Source organism: Haliotis rufescens, unplaced genomic scaffold (genome assembly GCF_023055435.1).
Source record: "Haliotis rufescens isolate VD_foot unplaced genomic scaffold, xgHalRufe1.0.p SCAF_29, whole genome shotgun sequence".
NCBI classification, from domain to species: domain Eukaryota; kingdom Metazoa; phylum Mollusca; class Gastropoda; order Lepetellida; family Haliotidae; genus Haliotis; species Haliotis rufescens.
In genome coordinates, this window is record NW_025963990.1 from 2709521 (window position 1) to 2731304 (window position 21784).

The 21784-nt window shown below is 40.6% G+C and overlaps 1 protein-coding gene across 7 annotated transcripts in view; it reads right to left on the bottom strand.

Annotated features, from left to right (window-relative positions):
* The window catches only part of LOC124137724, an 83986-nt gene extending 62761 nt beyond the window's left edge, over positions 1-21225 (bottom strand). For 6 of the 7 annotated variants that reach the window (XM_046504158.2, XM_046504153.2, XM_046504156.2 and 3 more), the window contains exon 1: positions 11629-11768. The gene's annotated coding sequence lies outside the window, so the exon portion shown is untranslated. Of the gene's footprint in view, positions 1-11628; positions 11769-21102 lie in introns of those variants that run through there. The other variant, XM_046504152.2, reaches the window with a different exon arrangement.
* Between the last annotated feature and the right edge of the window lie 559 nt (positions 21226-21784).

The following is a 21784-nucleotide window of genomic DNA, read 5'->3' on the forward strand; positions in this document are numbered from 1 at the left end:
ACAGGAAACCTGATGGAAGACATCCACAGCAGAAGCTACAGGAAACCTGACAGAAGACATCCACAGCAGAAGCTAAAGGAAACCTGATGGAAGACATCCACAGCAGAAGCTACAGGAAACCTGATGGAAGACATCCATAGCAGAAGCTACAGGAAACCTGATGGAAGACATCCACAGCAGAAGCTAAAGGAAACCTGATGGAAGACATCCACAGCAGAAGCTAAAGGAAACCTGATGGAAGACATCCACAGCAGAAGCTACAGGAAACCTGACAGAAGACATCCACAGCAGAAGCTAAAGGAAACCTGATGGAAGACATCCACAGCAGAAGCTAAAGGAAACCTGACAGAAGACATCCACAGCAGAAGCTAAAGGAAACCTGATGGAAGACATCCACAGCAGAAGCTACAGGAAACCTGATGGAAGACATCCACAGCAGAAGCTACAGGAAACCTGATGGAAGACATCCACAGCAGAAGCTACAGGAAACCTGACAGAAGACATCCACAGCAGAAGCTAAAGGAAACCTGATGGAAGACATCCACAGCAGAAGCTACAGGAAACCTGATGGAAGACATCCATAGCAGAAGCTACAGGAAACCTGATGGAAGACATCCACAGCAGAAGCTAAAGGAAACCTGATGGAAGACATCCACAGCAGAAGCTAAAGGAAACCTGATGGAAGACATCCACAGCAGAAGCTACAGGAAACCTGACAGAAGACATCCACAGCAGAAGCTAAAGGAAACCTGATGGAAGACATCCACAGCAGAAGCTACAGGAAACCTGACAGAAGACATCCACAGCAGAAGCTACAGGAAACCTGATGGAAGACACCCACAACAGAAGCTACAGGAAACCTGATGGAAGACATCCACAGCAGAAGCTACAGGAAACCTGACAGAAGACATCCATAGCAGAAGCTACAGGAAACCTGATGGAAGACATCCACAGAAGCTACAGGAAACCTGACAGAAGACATCCACAGCAGAAGCTACAGGAAACCTGATGGAAGACATCCACAGCAGAAGCTACAGGAAACCTGACAGAAGACATCCACAGCAGAAGCTAAAGGAAACCTGATGGAAGACATCCACAGCAGAAGCTACAGGAAACCTGATGGAAGACATCCATAGCAGAAGCTACAGGAAACCTGATGGAAGACATCCACAGCAGAAGCTAAAGGAAACCTGATGGAAGACATCCACAGCAGAAGCTAAAGGAAACCTGATGGAAGACATCCACAGCAGAAGCTACAGGAAACCTGACAGAAGACATCCACAGCAGAAGCTAAAGGAAACCTGATGGAAGACATCCACAGCAGAAGCTACAGGAAACCTGATGGAAGACATCCATAGCAGAAGCTACAGGAAACCTGATGGAAGACATCCACAGCAGAAGCTACAGGAAACCTGATGGAAGACATCCACAGCAGAAGCTACAGGAAACCTGATGGAAGACACCCACAACAGAAGCTACAGGAAACCTGATGGAAGACATCCACAGCAGAAGCTACAGGAAACCTGATGGAAGACATCCACAGCAGAAGCTACAGGAAACCTGATGGAAGACATCCATAGCAGAAGCTACAGGAAACCTGATGGAAGACACCCACAACAGAAGCTACAGGAAACCTGATGGAAGACATCCACAGCAGAAGCTACAGGAAACCTGATGGAAGACATCCACAGAAGCTACAGGAAACCTGATGGAAGACATCCACAGCAGAAGCTAAAGGAAACCTGATGGAAGACATCCACAGAAGCTACAGGAAACCTGATGGAAGACATCCACAGCAGAAGCTACAGGAAACCTGATGGAAGACATCCACAGAGGCTACAGGAAACCTGATGGAAGACATCCACAGCAGAAGCTACAGGAAACCTGATGGAAGACATCCACAGCAGAAGCTACAGGAAACCTGATGGAAGACATCCACAGCAGAAGCTACAGGAAACCTGATGGAAGACATCCACAGCAGAAGCTACAACAACCATGGCCTTGGACCTATTCTTTTATTGATCCAAGTTCCATCCAGACTGGGATAACATGTTCATCAATTTGAGCTCCTTCACAATGCTGATGACATGGGCCCTTGTAGTATACTATGGCTTCAGAACTTTACACGTCTCTCGCACTCAAACCATGAAAATCAATCGGTTTCAAACATAACCATGTACGTGAACTTTGCTTGAACATATAATCAATATAAAGCAGATCTCTCCATGCTATCAATCATATCATCAAAGACATACACACATTTTCTGTAAAAATCACATAATAATAGTCCATTTGTATGGTGCTTTTCCATGATGGATATATAACCATGTACATGAACTTTGCTTGAACCTATAATCAATATAAAGCAGTTCTCTCCATGCTATCAATCATATCATCAAAGACATACACACATTTTCTGTAAAAATCAAATAATAATAGTCCATTTGTATGGTGCTTTTCCATGATGGATATATAACCATGTACATCTCTCCATGCTATCAATCATATCATCAAAGACATACACACATTTTCTGTAAAAATCACATAATAATAGTCCATTTGTATGGTGCTTTTCCATGATGGATATATAACCATGTACATGAACTTTGCTTGAACCTATAATCAATATAAAGCAGTTCTCTCCATGCTATCAATCATATCATCAAAGACATACACACATTTTCTGTAAAAATCAAATAATAATAGTCCATTTGTATGGTGCTTTTCCATGATGGATATCATGCTCAGAGTCCACAGAGAATTATTACCCCATTCTGTGGATGAGCATGCACTCCATATTAATTATCATCTCCCTGGGGAGCATACAACTCAGGCTGCCTACGAGGTGCTAGAAGATTACCGGGTACCCGTTCACTGCTGGGTAACCATGAATACTTATTGGACGTCAAACCTAAGATGGTAGTCAGTTTTCCTGAGTCTTTCTACAACATAAATTGTACCTATGATCAGTCAAGGTAGCCTCTTGAAAATGTGGATATTTATTTTCAACTACAAAATCAATTTTTTTTCACGAACTTGGGCGAACTCACTGACTTTGCATGCCTATTACTGGGGTCACCGATCCGTATTGATTCCCAGCCATTGTTGCTTCTCAAAATGAAATTGTTTGTTTGTCTATTTGTTGTTTAACGCCACACTCAGCAATATTCCAGCTATATGACAGCGGTCTGTAAATAATCGAGTCTGGACCACACAATCTACTGATTGACATCATGAGCATATATTTGGGATACAATCACATGCATCAACCAAGTCAGTGAGCCTGACCACCCGATCCCGTTAGTTGCCTCTTACGACAAGCATCGGTCGCCTTTTACGGCAAGCATGGGTTGCTGAAGACCAATTCTACCCCGGATCTTCCAAAATGAGTGAGTGAGTGAGTTGGGTTTAACGCCGTTTTTAACAGTATTCCAGTTATATCACGGCGTGTCGGCTTAATGTGGGAGGAAAGCCCGAAGTGATGCAGGTCTCAGACGTTTACCACCTCGGTGAAACCCACGAGCACGGGTATGGTGCTGTCAAACCTAGAAACATAATCGGGGCGAACCCACAATCATAGGTTTCTGGCGTGCCTAAGGGACGGAACTCTGCACAGCGAATCGCGGCACCTCAGACGACTGGGCCACCCGTGCCCCCTCTTCCAAAATGAAATAACCACAGTTACCTTGAATATATTATAGGTGAGTTTGTACTTCCTTGATAGGGCATATATATCTTAAAAGCAGATCTGAAATTAATTCTAACACAGTTCCCGCTGGCTTTTGAAACTGTCAGTCCTGGTGGACTAGCAACTTTAAATATGACCAGTTCCCCCCTCTAAATTCTTTCAACATCATCAACAACGCTGTCTACATTCATGGTTGACGTCATCCCTTAAGTATCTTTGTGAGATTTACATATAACTCACACAAAGTTCAGTCACAAATTTCTCTCCCCTCCCCCCCCCCCCCCCCCCTCCTCCCCTAATATTTCACTTTCACAAATTTACTGATAGCAGTGATGTTCTGTTCAACAACAGAGATTCATAGGGTATTTTATTTGCCGATCCACAGGGACTGACGATCACATGAATTACTGGTCCAATCCTTTTTTAACCGGTAATAAACTGGTAATTACCAGTAAACCTGAACAGAGTTAGAGAAATTGACCCCTCGAAAAGTTTTAAACATTTAAACAAGAGGTCACGGCGACTGATAATTCAAACTGTTTCCGGAACTGGGCGGTCATTAGATGTAACCAATCTGCAACACACACAGTACACAGAATGATTCACTCATCCCAGAGGCCTGCTGAGGCAATGCAAGTGTCAGCCCCTAAATCTTACAACGTCCGGATTTACAGGTTTTCCTGTGCAAGTCTTTTTGTCAGTGATCTCATTATTTTGGATACCAGTAATTTATATTTTTGGTCCTGCAACATGAAACTGAAAAACTGTTGGACAGTCAGCCATATTATAAGCAGTGTTCGAAATACCTGCCTGCCCGACCGTCCGAGACGGGTTGATTTTAACTCGGGCTGCCAGATTTTCAAATTCCCCTGCCCGACAGTCGGGTTATATTTCATATGTAAAAATTATTCTAAATATTTCCTGATGATAAGCATTAATTCACATGTAAAGATGAATGATAAAATGTAACCAAAAAGAAACCCCGTTAGCTTATCCTGAGAAACATATGATAATAGTGGACTGGCTGAAACTTTTGGGAGTTTCATACCCTGTTATAAGCTGTGTGACTGCCTGTTCAGTGTTCGCGGAGTTTTTTGTACAGTGCGTGCAGAAATGAAATAATAAATTTCAATTCAAATATTTCGCGTGTGAAGTTTTTATTTCAATAAAATCAGTTCTAGTACAGCTAATAATTATGACCAAGCTTTAACTTACGGTCCAGTTTTGATATAATGAACCTTCAATCATTAATAAAATAAATATGACTGTTGGTAGCACATGCCCATGTGTGGAAGTTTTTTTCCGTCGCTCTGTTTATGATCGTTCGTATTTCCGACTATTACTTGTAAGCTGGGCTCTGATTGGACGAAACGAACGACTTCCGGGGAATTCCATCGATAGTAATGAATGACGTCCTGTGTCTGAGATTAGTTATTCCGTTGCCCAAAGACCATATATGGAAATATAAAGGACGCGATTCAAAGCGCCATCTGGCCACATTCTATTTTTAGCAATGGGAATTTCCAGGTTTTGATTTATTTTCGTCTGAACATCATAAGCAGGCTATCAGCTTTGAATAGTTTTTTATTTTATGGTATTAATACTAAATTAAGTATATCACAATCTGTGCATGCAAAACACGCATGCAAAATATTTTTTCGTATTTATATGATTTTAATGCATGAAAAACGCAGGTTTCTGCGTTAACGCGAACACTGCTGTTGAGTGTGGACCAGGCAAACCTGTGATTGTCATCTTGATCCACACACCAGGGTACCATCATACACATTATGCCAGATAAAGAATTGTAGTGTTCAAAATTAAACATTAATGCAGGAGGCTTGTCATGACCCTAAGAGTTAAAACTTCCAAAACGAGAGATCCCTAGACTGAAACACTACAATAGAAAACCCTCCCCTTAATTCTTAACACTCCGTAATGTCCACCTGATCATAATAATAAGCTAATACGACAAATATCGGCATCAACCTTACCATTCTGACCCAGAATTCCCACTGGGCATCTGCACTAAGCATGACTAGAGAAGGCGTTTTGTCGCTAATCTCTGTAAATACTTATCTTATTATGCTGGAGCATCACTACATCCTTGGCAAACAGACACACAACACATGCTAATTGCTCTATGGTCCAGCAACCCCTGGGAAATGTGTGTGGTATAATGGACAACGACATAGTGCTGTTTATACCACCACAATAGGTCCCCTGTATTCCATAGAAGAGGGGTGGGGTGGGTACAGGATGGGGTGGGTACCGGATGGGGTGGGTAAGAGTGAGTGAGTGAGTGAGTGAGTTGGGTTTAACGCCGCTTTTAACATTATTCCAGTTATATCGCGTCGTGTCAGCTTAATGTGGGAGGAAAGCCCGAAGTGATGCAGGTCTTAGACGTTTACCACTTCAGTGAAACCCACGAGCACGGGTATGGTGCTGACAAACCTAGAAACATAATCGGGAGTGTGTAAAGAGTGGGGTGGGTAAGGATGGGGTGGGGTGGGTAAGGATTTGGGTGGGTAAGTGAGTGAGTGAGTGAGAATGTTTAAACCAAAAGATTCATTCCTGTATGAATTTCACTGAAGATCATATCTGTTTAATACATTCCTCCATGTCCCTCCAGAGATCATTGACAAGCCAGGGGTAAAAGGACCAGTATTTAAATTGTGTTAGTCTTGAGTTTGCTTGTGGAGCGCTTCATTGAATACATTCTGTACAATACATACAGTCCAATACAATCAAAGAAAGAAGCTTCATTTCTGGTGTGCAAGTGAGTATGGTTGTACGCCGCATTTAGCAATGTTCCAAAAATATCACGGCGGGGGACACCAGAAACGGCCTTCACACATTGAACCCATGTGGGAAATCGAACCTTCGGCGTGACGAGTGAACGCTTTAACCACTAGGCTACCCGACCACCCTGGCCCAGTCATGAATACCTTGTACTGTGTCAAAATCCAGTGAACCTCAGTTTGAATCTCAGATTCACCCTGATTATGGTTCTAGGTTTGTCTGCACCACACCCATGCCTGTGTGTTCCACCACAGTGATAACATCTAAAACCTGCATCACTTGCGATTTCCTCTCAAATTAGGCCGAGATGCTGCTAGCTAACTGGAATCATGTTCAACTCAACTCACTCACAAAACACGGGACCCGTGAAGATCCGGGGTAGAATAGGTCTTCAGCAACCCATGCTTGCCATAAAAGGTGACTATGCTTGTTGTAAGAGGCGACTAATGGGATCGGGTGGTCAGCTCTCTGACTTGGTTGATGCATGTCATCGTATTCCGTTGCGTTGATCAATGCCCATGATGTCAATCACTGGATTGTCTAGTCCAGACTCGATTATTTACAGACCGCTGTCATATAGCTGGAATATTGCTGAGTGCTGCGTTAAACAACAAATAACCAACCACTATACAAGGATCCAGGGTAACCATGACAACACAGAGCCTGCTTTCTGTAACCAATTGAAATGTTAATTTCAAAATTTCGAATGAACTGCATATTGAATTTAATGACAGGACAACCCTCTTGATAGCTCAATTGCATGATCTTACACAGCTGGGCAGGAAGACTACAGCACTAATTCAACTCTCTTATCAATCGTCATTATAGTGATTTTGCCAACCTACACTCAGTATACACTGCTTGATAGTCGCATGCCAAAATATGCACACTTCTCAAAGGCTGAGAGAGTGAATGAGTGAATGAGTGAGAGTGATTGACTGAGTGAGTGCGTTATTGAGTTTAACGCTGCTTTGAACAGTATTCCAGTTACTGTATTCTACACAATAAGCGCCCAGGGCGCTCTCAAAATTAGAAATAGTGAGTGAGTGAGTGAGTTGGGTTTAACGCCGGTTTCAACAGTATTCCAGTTATATCGCTGAATGTGGGAGGAAAGCCCGAAGTGATGCAGGTCTCAGACGTTTACCACTTCGGTGAAACCAACGAGCATGGGTATGGTGCTGACAAACCTAGAAACGTAATCGGGGCGAACCGGGATTCGAACCCACAATCATAGGTTTATGGCATGCTAAAGAGACGCAACTTTGCACAGCGAATCGCGGCGCTAAATGTAAATGACAATAAGGATAACATGACCAAGGGATGCAACTCTGCACAGCGAATTGCAGCGCCTTAGATGACTGGGCCACCCGTGCCCCCACTTAATCATCGAAAGGTTGTGATGACTAACACAATAACTCCCCTCTTGCCAAGCATCATATAAGTGAGAACCGGCAGAGATTCTGAGAAGGCATACAGGTCTCTAGCAACAAATGCTAGTCGTAATAGGAAGACAAAATGGATCAGGCAGTCAGGCTTGATCAATCACATATCATCATATCCAATGTCGTTCAATGCTCATGATGTCAATCACTGGATAGTCCGGTCCCAAGTCACATAACTGAAATAATGCTGAGTATGGTGTTAAACAACAACAAAACAAACAAATCACATAGTCAAGTTTCCCGAACCAGATATTTTAAATGATGGCCTACTCTCCACCAGTTTCGACCTTTAAAATTTTAAGTAAGACTAGGTTTTCTTGAAATACCTGACTGCAGAATAAACAAAGGTGTTACTTAACGCCGACCTGGAGCCTGTGCACAGAGATTGCAAACATGCAGCCCTCTAAGTCAGGACACCTGCATTCGCTACAAAACTCGTAACCTTAAAACGTGAGACCAAGGACAACTCACATCTAAAAGTACAAAAAATTGCCTAGTCCATTAAACATTCGAAAATATCTTCAAACTGAATTATGATTATTTGCCCATCATGCTCATAACAGAGAAGATGGAAGTTGTGACATTAATGACAGTACCTATTCATATCTTGTTTGGAAATATAGCAAAAAATATTTATTATTAACAGACAACATATGGTTGAACTATGAGTCATTACCTTAATTATTCTTGTACAAGAAAAGTCAAATGTCTTCAATTTAATGCGGGGCGGTCGGGTAGCCTAGTGGTTAAAGCGTTAGCCCGTCACGATGATGACCCAGGTTCGATTCCCCAAAAGGGTACAATGTGTGAAGCCCATTTCTGGTGTCCCCCGCTGTGATATTGCTGGAATATTGCTAAAAACGGCGTAAAACCATACTCACTCACTCAATTTAATGCATATAAGTTTATATATCATTAAACATAATGACGAGCAACACTTCATTCACATTAAAACAAAATACTTTGGAATACTTACGTTAATAAATCTGTACAATATGTTATGATTTTTTTCACTATTTTCATTGAATGAATGCAAAGATCATTTGATCCGAGTCCGAGGGAGGAACTGACTTGTCAGACATATAATTAAATATTCCTATACAAAAGCATCAGGAAATGAAAAACAATAAAATTATCATAGTCAGTAGGATGTTCCCATGACAACCCCAATACTCAGGAAGCAATGGGGCTTTTTCAAATCAAGCCTTTATTTGCAGTCGTTTGAAACAAAGCATCACCACTCAGTTGTACTTGTCATGCTTCTTGTCGCGATAACACAAATACTTATCAGGGCTGTTACCGTGGTAAGTATTGACAGATGTATCAGTATACATGGTATATGACCTAAAAAGCTTGTACCATACCCTCAGGTTATGTATCGATACAAACTGGAACCTGTTACCATGTTTAAGTTTTATATAATAGCAGCGTTCGAAATACCTGCCTGCCCGACCGTCCGAGACGGTTTGATTTCAACTCGGGCTGTCAGATTATCAAATCCCCCTGCCCGACGGTCGGGTTATATTTCATAGGTGAAAATATTCTAAATATTTCTCGATGATAAGCATTAATTCACATGTAAAGATGAATGATAAAATGTAACCAAAAAGAAACCCTGTTAGCTTTTAGACAACCTAACATTTAGCGATGCGCTTATGCTACAAGCAATCAGTTTTCATATTTTTAATTAAATCATCCTGAGAAACATATGATTATCGTGGGCAGGCAGGTTTTGGTCAGGGCTGACAAGTATTTCATCTAGCCAGTCCTGTGGTCTGGCTGAATTTTTTGGGAGTTTCATACCCTGATAATAGTGAGTGAGTGAGTGAGTATGGTTTTACTCCGCTTTTAGCAATATTCCAGCAATTTCACGGCAGGGGACACCAGAAATGGGCTTCACACATTGTACCCAGGTCGGGAATCGAACCCGGGTCTTCGGCGTGACGAGCGAACGCTTTAACCACTTAGCTATCCGACCGCCCCTTTTATATAATACTATCATGTTTTCATCATAATCTGTATCATATATCGTGAAATAAGAATACATGAATAATGATTCCTATATCAGGATATTTTAGGACAAGCATATTGTTTCAGGCTAAATACTTATCAATAACACTATATACTAAGGGATAGCCTAGTGGTTATAGCTTAGCTTCATCAAGCCGAAGGCCCATGTTTGTTTTCCACATGGGTACAATGTGTGAAGACCATTTCTAGTGTCCCCTGCCGTGATATTGCTGGAATATTGTTAATAGTGGCATAAAACCTCACTCACTTATATATATACCTACCGTATTCGACGTAATAAGCGCCAAGGGCGCTCTCAAAATAGGGGGCTCTTATTAGAATAATATTTTGGTGGAAAAAAACAGAGTTGAAAGATAAATTTCATGGTTTATGCTGACGGTCTGAACTGTTTATATACGACAGATATATTTTTCCAGATTTTAATTGCCCATAATTAAGGGTGCATATAACACACGAGTGCATATTATACACGAATAAATAAGTCTTGTGTACATTGATCAATCGGAAGGGATGCTAATTGGGATTGTTTACTTGCCAACATATTAGCAAATATCGCTGTGGGCGATTATTAGAGCGGGGCGGTTATTACGTCAAATACGGTATGTGTTTCAGCCATGCTCTCTTGGGATAAAAGCTATGTACAAGGTAAGAAAATTATGCATCACTTACAGACTTGAAATCCATGTCATAACATTACAACCACCTGTTTCTGGCATTGGAATAAGCTGCAACTTAAATACTGGGCGCCGTTCCACAAAGCGATCTTAGCACTAAGATGATCGTAAATCCCATGCTTTGGCATGGACAGGATAGTCGTGCTGTTAAAACAGCTTTGTGGAATGGGACCCAGATGACTGGCAAGTAGGTTCTAATTGTTTTGATTTTGTCATCATGAAACATGTTAAATCGATAAGACATGTAACCATAAATAACATCAAAATATAGACAATATGTAATCTTTTCATCAACTAAACCATGAATATGTCTTGATTGAGTATTTATAGGACAAATCGAATTGAAGATGTAGGTTCATCACAGCTGTTTTCATTAATAAAAATAAAATCATTTCACAAAGACAAATTCGTAACCAAGAATAGATCATCGTATACAATTATACTTACAGTCAGAGAAATGACTGTATAAGTGAATAGCATAGCTATAAAACATGACAAACACTTCTAATGATTCACTCATCATCAAGGACAGTCATGTAAACAAACAGCACAAGGAGAATAAGCAGGATTATAACAATTAGCCATCAAACTGAACTTCAACTACACTGGTGACAGTGTTTAAGAATCATAAGCAACGGAAAACATGATATTCACAATGGATATCAGATAGCAAAACAAGATAGGATAAAGAGCTCACATTATTGATGCATCACACCTGCCCGAGACCACGACAGTTCATGATTCACTCTCCACAGCCATCGTTACGCCAGACAATACAAATATCTCGACCATTGTTCCCCATTCTTACGTTTTCCAGTCATGGCTCAGTGGCCATGACTTTGAGGATGCACAAATCTATGAGATATATATAGAAATGTCACGCAGTGCCAGATCAAAGTGGTTTGGCCATCTGTCAATTCAACAATAGCCAGACGCCCGTAAAACTAGTCCAAATCGAGTTGGCCCTCGTTTTCCGCTCAAGCGATCTTACCTTACTTCATGCTCAGGGTATCCTAAGCAAGTAGAGTGTTTTGTGGTAAATAAGCATTACTCGTGTAATCTGTATACACTGTCAACATCTTGCTGACACTCATGCCCTGGTTGTTTGTACGGAACAGATGCTAGTGGGGTGACAACTAGTTGTAGCACCAACCTGCAAGATGAGGGCGTCTGTTGACTGTCTGACTAATCAATATGACCTCTTGCAGATGAACAAGACGCGAGAAACTAGCTACGCCTGAATTTAGCGATACTGTGACCAAAGCAGGTAAATAATCTGCCCTTGAAGGATACCCCAGGCCATAAATATAATATCATGTCATCGGCTCAGCTATAATATCCATATGTGCAGTAATAATAAGAATGGATTTTATCATTCCTAAAACAAAATCCTATTCATCATGTTCATGGACTTAGTCGTGTATATTAACATTAATATCATCATGAATATATACACAATCAATTGCTGTAAGAATTCAAAGAATTTCTGTATCATGGTACAAATATTGTTGGATCGGGTCATATATCAATTCAATACATCAGGGATATGTTAACAAGTTCAGTATTGTACAATACTATTGTCTGAGAACAGAAGATTTCTTCAGACATTATTAGGCGGTTGGGTAGCCTAGTGGTTAAAGCGTTTGCTCGTCACGCCGAAGACCCGGGTTCGATTCCCGACGTGGGTACAATGTGTGAAGCCCATTTCTGGTGTCCCCCGCTGTGATATTCTTGGAACATTGCTAAAAGCGACGTTAAACCATTCTCACTCACTCACTCACTCAGCCACTGTTTGTTTAACTCCCTCGGAGGTTACTAACACTGTCATATCCCATTATTTAATTCTGGGGGAGTCGGGGTTGGGGATGAGGCTGGGGATGGTGAGAGGGTTTGACAATGGCTCAAAAGGACAGAAGGATCACAAGACAAGTATATAAATTCCTCTGGAATTGTTACAGAATAATAACTTGTCCATTTCGATTGGTCCATTGCTAATCACCAATCAGCACCAATTAACTGTTGGCTTCTCTTGTTAGACCCGTGAAGATTCTGGGGTAGAATAGGTCTTAAGCAACCCATGCTTGCCGTAAAAGGTGACTATGCTTGTCGTAAAAGGCGACTAACGGGATCGGGTGGTCAGGCTCGCTGACTTGGTTGATGCATGTCATCGATCCCAATTGCGTGGATCGATGCTCATGATATTAATCACTGGATTGTCTGGGCCAGACTCGATTATTTACAGACCGCCGTCATATAGCTGGAATATTGCTGAGTGCGGCATTAAACAACAAACCAACCAACCAACTTCCCTTGTTAAGTTTCTACCTTTGTTATCTTATTACTTCTGTTGTTCTTACAGGTACATATATATATATATATATATATATATTCTCTGCTTCCTAGCATTTATTCACCTGATGAAGGAGTAATAAAATACTTTGAAACATTGTTTTACTCATAATATAAAAGTTGACATCCATAAATTCTCTTAATTATGGGTATCACTTCTAAATGCCATTCAAAGACTTGATAATTTGTCACTGTGGTTGTCACTCTACTTCAGGTGCCCTCCTTCTAGTTCGTCTTTGCATCCCTGAACAGAAAGTGAATTATAATAAATAATTTTCTTTTTCTTCTTTGTATATTGTTCCCAGAGTTGTAGAGTAAGACAGTATTCCATCAAAACATATTTCTGATTGCATAGAATGACACAATACACTCCTTAAAAATGTAAAGGTTTGGAAAACAAACACTGTCACATTTCAAACCCAAAAGATTGCAACACACAATCAGACTCAAACACAGCATGTATCAACAGAGAGCTAAGAATCAAATGCAGAGAATAAAAGTGAATTATAACCAATACTATTAAAAATTCTAAACCACAAGTAAAGCAGCAGGCAAAAGTCTCAGGATCAGTACAAAGAAGTCTTACTAACAATGACTTAAGGACTTATGATAATGTTAGGCAGCTGGGTATATAAACACAAGGACAAGTGTCCACTTAGACAGCTAGCCCTTCAAATATGTTACTTGCCCCTAAACATGTTGAATGTATCTTGGATGCTGGAATATTTTGATGACAGAGATGGAGTGCCTTGTTGGAAATAACCCACTCCTTAATGTTAAATAACTGAATCAGACAGGCCCACCTTAAACACTACAGCACTGCTTTAAAACTGTCTTGAGGGGTTCTTAAACATTTAACAGGGGTGGTTGGGTAGCCTTGTGGTTAAAGCGTTTGCTCATCACGCTGAAAACCCGGGCTCGATTCCCGACATGGGTACAATGTGTGAAGCCCATTTCTGGTGTCCCCCGCCGTGATATTGCTGGAATATTGCTAAAAGCAGCGTAAAACCATACTCACTCACTCACTTTAACATTTAACAAGGTAACTGCAGACAAGTATCATGGTTTTCATCAGATAAAAATAACATGTCATCAATGACCTCTGAATTATGTTGTTGGAACAGGATAGATACACTAGACGATGTCAAGACCAGCTCAATTCAGACATAATGACCAATAACATTATTACCTAATTCTTATAATTATTTCCAGCCTCTGGCTACTGGACAGGTAGGTGCAGTCCCTAGGTTAAGTCACAACTAAGCACTTCCAGTGAAACTTGACACCCCGTCTGCTTGTGGGTAAAGAAATTAACACAATTCAAGCTGATGAGTATAAAAATACCTGGCATACCGGTAGACACTGACAAAGGCCTCCCTGTCCGTGGGACTGGGAGAGGTGTACAGAGAAACTATACCACATACTGAGGCCATGTGCAGGTTCTCCTGGGGGCGATGTACTGACACTTCCAACAGGACCAAGCATACCAGAATTGGTCCAATATCTACCTGTGTTGAGAGCTGTAATCTGAACTGAAGGAGCAGTGGGGTGGTCTAGTGGTTAAAGCGCTGGCTCGTCACGCCGGAGCCCCAGGTTTGATCACCACATGGGTACAATGTGTGAAGCTCATTTCTGGTGTTCCCCCGCCATGACATCGCTGGAATATTGCTAAAATCTGCGTAAAACCATACTCACTCACACGCAAGAAATGAAGGGATCTTATCAGCATAATTAGTGACAGGTATTGGCCATGTTATCAGCATAATTAGTGACAGGTATTGGCCATGTTATCAGCATAATTAGTGACAGGTATTGGCAATGTTATCAGCATAATTAGTGACAGGTATTGGCCATGTTATCAGCATAATTAGTGACAGGTATTGGCCATGTTATCAGCATAATCAGTGACAGGTATTGGCCATGTTATCAGCATAATTAGTGACAGGTATTGGCCATGTTATCAGCATAATTAGTGACAGGTATTGGCCATGTTATCAGCATAATTAGTGACAGGTATTGGCCATGTTATCAGCAGGTCATATGGTAGATATGACTTACGCCACAATCCCCAGTATAATTAACATATTTTTGGGTCAAATAACCTTCCCTTACAAACGTCATTATGTTAATATAAAAATTTACTGGAAAATGATGTCATGTGACAAGAATCTAAAGGTTTTGGCACAGACTGAAAATATACGAGTGGGTTGGGTGATCTGAACAGTATACATGCTATTTCAGTCGAATCTTGGCATGTCTGCTTAATGTTGGAGGTAAGCAGGTCGTGGACAATTTACCACTTTACTGTCACCCAGCTAAAGCTGTTTGCACCACCCCCGCTCTATAAGCTGTTCAACACTCTTCAAGAAGTTACATTTTCTGATGGATGTATTCTGATAAACAGACATCGGCTTCACACACTGTACCCCAATATGGAACCAAACACAGGCCTTTGGCATGACGAGCAAACACTTTAACCACTAGGCTGCCCCACCACTCTCAGCGGACATTTTGACCACACAATCCACATTGGTTGCCTACAATCACAACCTCCCCTGTACCCATACAGTTGTTGAATCAGATCATAACCTCGCTATTTTAATTCCTAACAAACTCAATTACGAAATCCTACCTTCACTGCAGATGAATCCACGAAAACATTTCAAACACATATGAACAATATCTGAACACGGCACCAAATTTTAAACATCAATCTACAGGGCTGCTAGTCGGAACAATTAAAATTCCCTGCATCAAACGTGTTAGAACATCATCCACACGTGTGACTCATTTCAGACTAGTACACGAAAGACCCTAAATGTTACGATCGAAAAACTAACCTGTCACTTTCGGGGGAAAGTTTAACTTATGCTTATCTTACCGTCTCACCAACTAATCACAAATGCAGACAGCAGTCTTATTGGGCTTGTTACCAGTACATGCACCACTGCATCACATCAGCTGAGAATGTAATTTTGATCATGTGGATAAAGCGTGTGGAATTCAAGGGGAGATAACTGTAGCAAAGCACCTGCTAAAACACAGGTGTTGATAGTGAACAGCTTAACATAAAGGTGTTTCGACATTATCTAGAAACTGAACTTGTTTCTGAGTTGGTCATGATAATCTTCATCTAAGTGAGGTCTGGTTTTGTCTATAAATTTGAAGCAGAACTAGAAGTAAATCAGTTCAATATCTTCACGGAAAATATCCACATAATTATATCTTGAATACGTGTGTATGGTTTTACGCCGCTTTTAGTCTAGCAATATCACAGCTAGGGACACCAGAAATGTCCTTCACACATTGTACCTATGTTGGGGATCGAACCTGGTTAATGACTCGCGAATGCCTTAACTACTAGGCTACCCCGCTGCCCCAATTACGTCTTGAATTAACATATATCATGATATATCCTCAAGGAAAATACATATGCCTAATATTAAGGTTTTAATATACGAAAAGATGCTGATTATTACAAAAAATACTAACTGGCCTTTTCTAGGATATATCGGAAGATGATTGACATGTTAATACTGTACTCATCAAAACCAAACTTACCAAATAAACTACAGTACTAAGTGATAGTGAGTTGGGTTTAACGCCGCTTTTAACAGTATTCCAGTTATATCATGGAGTGTCAGCTTAATGTGGGAGGGAAGCCCGAAGTGATGCAGGTCTTAGACGTTTACCACTTCGGTGACACCCATGAGCCTGGGTATGGTGCTGACAAACCATGAAACAAAATCAAGGTGAACCACGATTTGAAACCTGGATCATAGGTTTCTGGCGGGTCGAAGGGACGCAACTCTGCACTATGAATCTACTATGTTTATATAGATGTAGAAGAGTGTGAAGTCATCCCACAGATGACATCATTTCCTGATTGGGTTAACGGCTTTGGTCACGTGGACAAGGCGTCCAACCTCAGATCGAACGGCCATAGTTCGAATCCCACCACAGAACTCGGAAATTATATGTCTGCTGCATAAATAAAAATTGGCCATTCACATTGCGTTGTATTTCCACACAATATCTTCATTTTGAATTTGAGGAAATTAAGACTCAGGTCCCTACTATGCGCCCGGGGACTATTGCTTTCTGTTGATGGGGGAGTATGTAGCAGGGCGTGGCGTCGTCCTACAGATGACATCCTTACCTTGTCAGCTTGTTGAAGGGTTAACCTCTTTGGTCATGTGGACAAGGCGATCAACCTCGGGACAGAAGGTCTGTGGTTCGAATCCCATTCCAGGTCTTACACATTTTATGGCTGCCACACAGACATAAATGATCAATATCTCTATCAGTGACAAGATATTCCGGGTAACTGGTCACATCGATCCACTGACATATAATTTCAATCAGCCAATCAGAGTCGGACCACCTGACCCTGGTCTACATATAGGCTGCAGCATTACTCATATTTCCCATGTTTATGGCCTTCAATAAGGAAACTAGCCCATGCATAACAAATAAGTTTCATTTTACTTAAATGATAAAATGTAAATAAAATAAGACATTTTCCCATGAAGTCATGACAAGGATGTAATTCTCATTTTTTCAAATTTATTCAAAAAAGTTTGGGTGTCATATTACTTTCTGCAACAAGGAAGGATGAGAAGGGGGGAAACATATTTGTGATGCATACTTAAGTGGTGTTCTATGATCACGATGATGGTGCTGCACAGACACGACATGTTTTGTGCCTCATTTGCAGTTTGTTCTTTCATGTTTGGGAAAGTGGGTTCAAGTTACCTGCCCTAGAGGTGAGGTGAGGTGAAATGGGGTTTAATGTCGCGTCCAAGATTATTGCACTTATATAGCGACGTGCATGTACGTGTGTGTGTTTGTGTGGCTGCTTGTACTAGTCCGGACTGATGCCGATTTATAGTGCTAGCTCACTGAGATACCATGCCGCAGTTTAACATGAATATCCCACTCAGACACAGTATACTGACTCCGAGCCGACCATTCCTTGTTTTAGCCCCTCAACGCCAAGCGCCAGACTGGGTAACAACAAGTACCATCTTTTAACGTCTTTTGGTATGACGTGGCCGGGGATCGAACCCCGGACCTTCCGCTCTCCGGGCGGACGCTCTACCACAAGACCACGGAGGCGGTACCTGCCCTAGAAATCATCACACTCCTTCCCAGCATGTGACACCTACGTTACACTCTTGGTAACATCGCTGCCATCAGTGTGGAAGCTGCCATTACAGAATCTTGAAATTTGCCCTCTAACCCCAAATGTTGTAATGTTTATGCTTTTGTTCATGTCTTTGGGAATGCCTTCTTAGAGAATTTTGAAAGGTTTACGACTGACCATGTTTTCCAGATGAATTTACCTTTTTGTTTGTTTGATCAGATTGGTTGGTTATTAAAGACAAACAGAAAATCAACTTCCTCTTACAATATCAATTACATGCTAGTTGTAATAAAACAGAAATTCAAACTGACAAACTCCAAGCATGGTCGTAGCCACCCATCACAGTGGGGAGTTTTGACCTGTGGAAGCGATGGTATAGAGAGCTCCGCGAATGGGATATCGCTGTGAGGAGCTTGAGAAATCATCAAAATGTGGATTGGGAAAGTGTGCATGGTGAGGCAGTTTTCTTTTTATGTTTCTCAGGAATATTCCTGCCGATCACGACAGAGGTCACCAAGAATCTTTGCCTTATCCATTATAGTATTTTATGCCCACTAGTTTGACAGCTGAGCTCCCTATCCACCCCCCACCCCACCCCACCCCACCCCACCCATGACATCAGTCTCTCACACACACTCACAAATCTCTTGGAAAATGAATTAAGAATTGGGTCTATAGAAAAAATATTTAGTCAATACTTAATTTACAACACATATAGTAGTCAAGGTAATATAAAGAAAATCATATCTTTTTCAGCTAAAAAAACTGATGTACCGGTTTCATAGCATATTTAGATTTGTTAAACAGTTAATGTGCAGTGAACAACATGTTTATGGAGTGAGTGAGTGAGTGAGTGAGTATGGTTTTACACCGCTTTTAGCAATATTCCAGCAATATCACGACGGGGGACACCAGAAATGGGCTTCACACATTGTACCCATGTCGGGATTCGAACCCAGGTCTTGAGCGAACACTTTTACCATGATTCTTTTCTGCGACAGCGCTTGGAGAATTAAATTCATAGGCTTTTCCTTGTCACACCGCCCTGGCTTGATTGCCTGCATGTATGTCTGATGTACCGTATATGACCGCAGACAAGCCGAAGCCGAGGTATTAATTTGACCATTGAAATGATATCACCTGTAGATAAGCCGAACCAGGAAGTGAAAGGCAACGACAAACCGCGAAGTTGGTCTGCAAGAATGTTACGGTACTCGCAGATATTCAGTAATATAAGATGAAAAACGTTGCAATCATATTGAAAAATTCATTATAATTTCTAATAAAGATTTAACAGACCAGTCATCCACTCCCCTAATGTGGGAAGCTGTTTCTGTTGTCTTTTTTAAATCTCATAATGATCGTTATGTTACCATCAACAATGAAGCGCCATTTTGTGAATCAGTGTATATAGAATTATGTCAATCGCTTGTGTCTTGTACTTTTGTCTTTCTGCTTGAGAGGATCGTGTGAGCGTTATAGATCAGAGTGAAAGGAAAACCTATCAACACAAAACTTGCAGGAGGAAAATGTCTATCCTTTTGTTGGGCGACCCAGACGAAGACATGGACTTCTGAACAGCTGGATCTCTTTTATTCTTACAGCCACAATGTTGAATCCAAATTACTGGATTGCAATGTTACAGCTGGACATATAAGTTGAACTGGTTTAACCTGTCCTTCCATTAGACTGACTGACTGAGTATTCCATCCATCAGAAAACACACTGCCAGGGGCATCTGCCTCAGTACCCTCCTTTGTTACCTGCTTAGTCTCCGGACCCAGTACTCAAAATTCAATTAACTACTTTGGCATAAATCATGTAAATATACGTTGTTTGGGATATTCATCCCAAAATTTCAGAAAACTCATGCCTTTTTCATGCATTCACCCAAATAATAACTAAATATTGACAAATTGTTAGAAAAGGAATGATTCACTTTCCCAAAGGATGTTTTACATATATTACTCAAAAGAAGTAAAAGAACACCCAAACAGATGTCGGTAATAAGAAAGAATATGGTGTTCTTTAATTTCTTTGGAGTAATATATGTTGGGTTGTTTGTTTACATAAAGTGCCACATATTTTTCTGATTAATTGCATGGTAGCCATGGTAACTATAGCTTTAATTGGTCATCTAGAGTCTTGTTCAACATATGGTGTGAACATTTCCGTTTCAGGAAAAAGTATAGTATTACGTTATCATTTTAAAGAACAACTCTGACATGTTTGAAGAAAACAACTTTTAAAAAACACCATTTTTTCTGATCAAAAAGAATGTTCACTTCAGAGTCATAAGACACTATATTAGGGTGAAACCACTGTTTAACAAAATATATCCAATGACTAAAGGATATATTTTGTCAACAGTGGCACTAAAGTATTTCTGAATCACTTTATCTTAGCAATTACAGCAAAATTAAATCATTCTTACAAACTGAAAGATATTTAACTTGTTTAAATGATAAAAGTTTAATAGTTTAATGAGAACTTGACAGATACACACACCAGTCTTATGAAAAATGCTAATGATTTTATTGGTTTTTTGGGGGAAATATGACGTATAATACCATTTCTTGTAATTTCCTTGCTTAATTTCTTAATGAAACGATAGATTCAATATTCATCAAAATCCTTCAAAAATACTTTATGTTGGGCAAGTTAGTCCTATTTTTCTGGATATTAGCTAGTCATTTACACAGAAGTCAATTACAAGACGCCAATCCTCACAATCAACACACCCAGTTAGATTTGGCCTCTGCACAACAAAACGAATAGCCTCAGACTGATTCATTTCCTCATACGAGGCGACAGACTGTCGCCAACCCGGATACACACAAGTAGTCGTACAACTACTAGCTTCACATTTGGAAAGCGACAGTATTCTAATCCCAATGTGTCCTGGAAAATAAATCTCTCCTGCTCAAGAAAACGAGAAAACAAACGTGAAAATTAAACATCTATTTTTACCTTTTCGGATCTTTGTATTGTCCAAGATATTTTAGTAAATTCTGTCTCCAAAACTGATCATACCGGCGTCACTGTGAGTCACTGGCCGACCACCACTGCTTCAGGTGCGACCGTCTGTCACTGTACAACACTAGGGGGCGCTGTTCTCAGCTCGCGAGGCACTTCCGCATTCTGCACCGAGATGCTAAATTTGCATATTTCTTGGAGGGGATAATTAAGCATGATGGTGTTTTTTGTTCAAAATATGTGTACAAAATATTTAAACGAAACATACATTGGGCAGAAAGAATGAAATATACTTCTTGACATCCGTAAATAACATTTGTAGATCTGAACTTTGCCTTTAAAATAAATACTACAATCCCACAGATATTCAATTATTTACCATTATTACTTGAAACACGCGTAGTCGCGTATTATAATGTTTCAATGAACAACTATATGCAAATGAAGCCTTAACAGAGAAAATGTTTCTTCCACTTGCCCAAATGGTAAATTATATTATAATCTACAAAATTCAACATGTGAAAAGGACAAGGTATTTGGCTAAAGCAAGGGGGGTGGGGGGTACTTTTGTGATAGATATCACGCCAGGTCACGTCAAGTCATAATGGATCACATATTTATTGTCATTTACATTTAGCGCCGCGATTCGCTGTGCAAAGTTGCGTCTCTTTAGCAC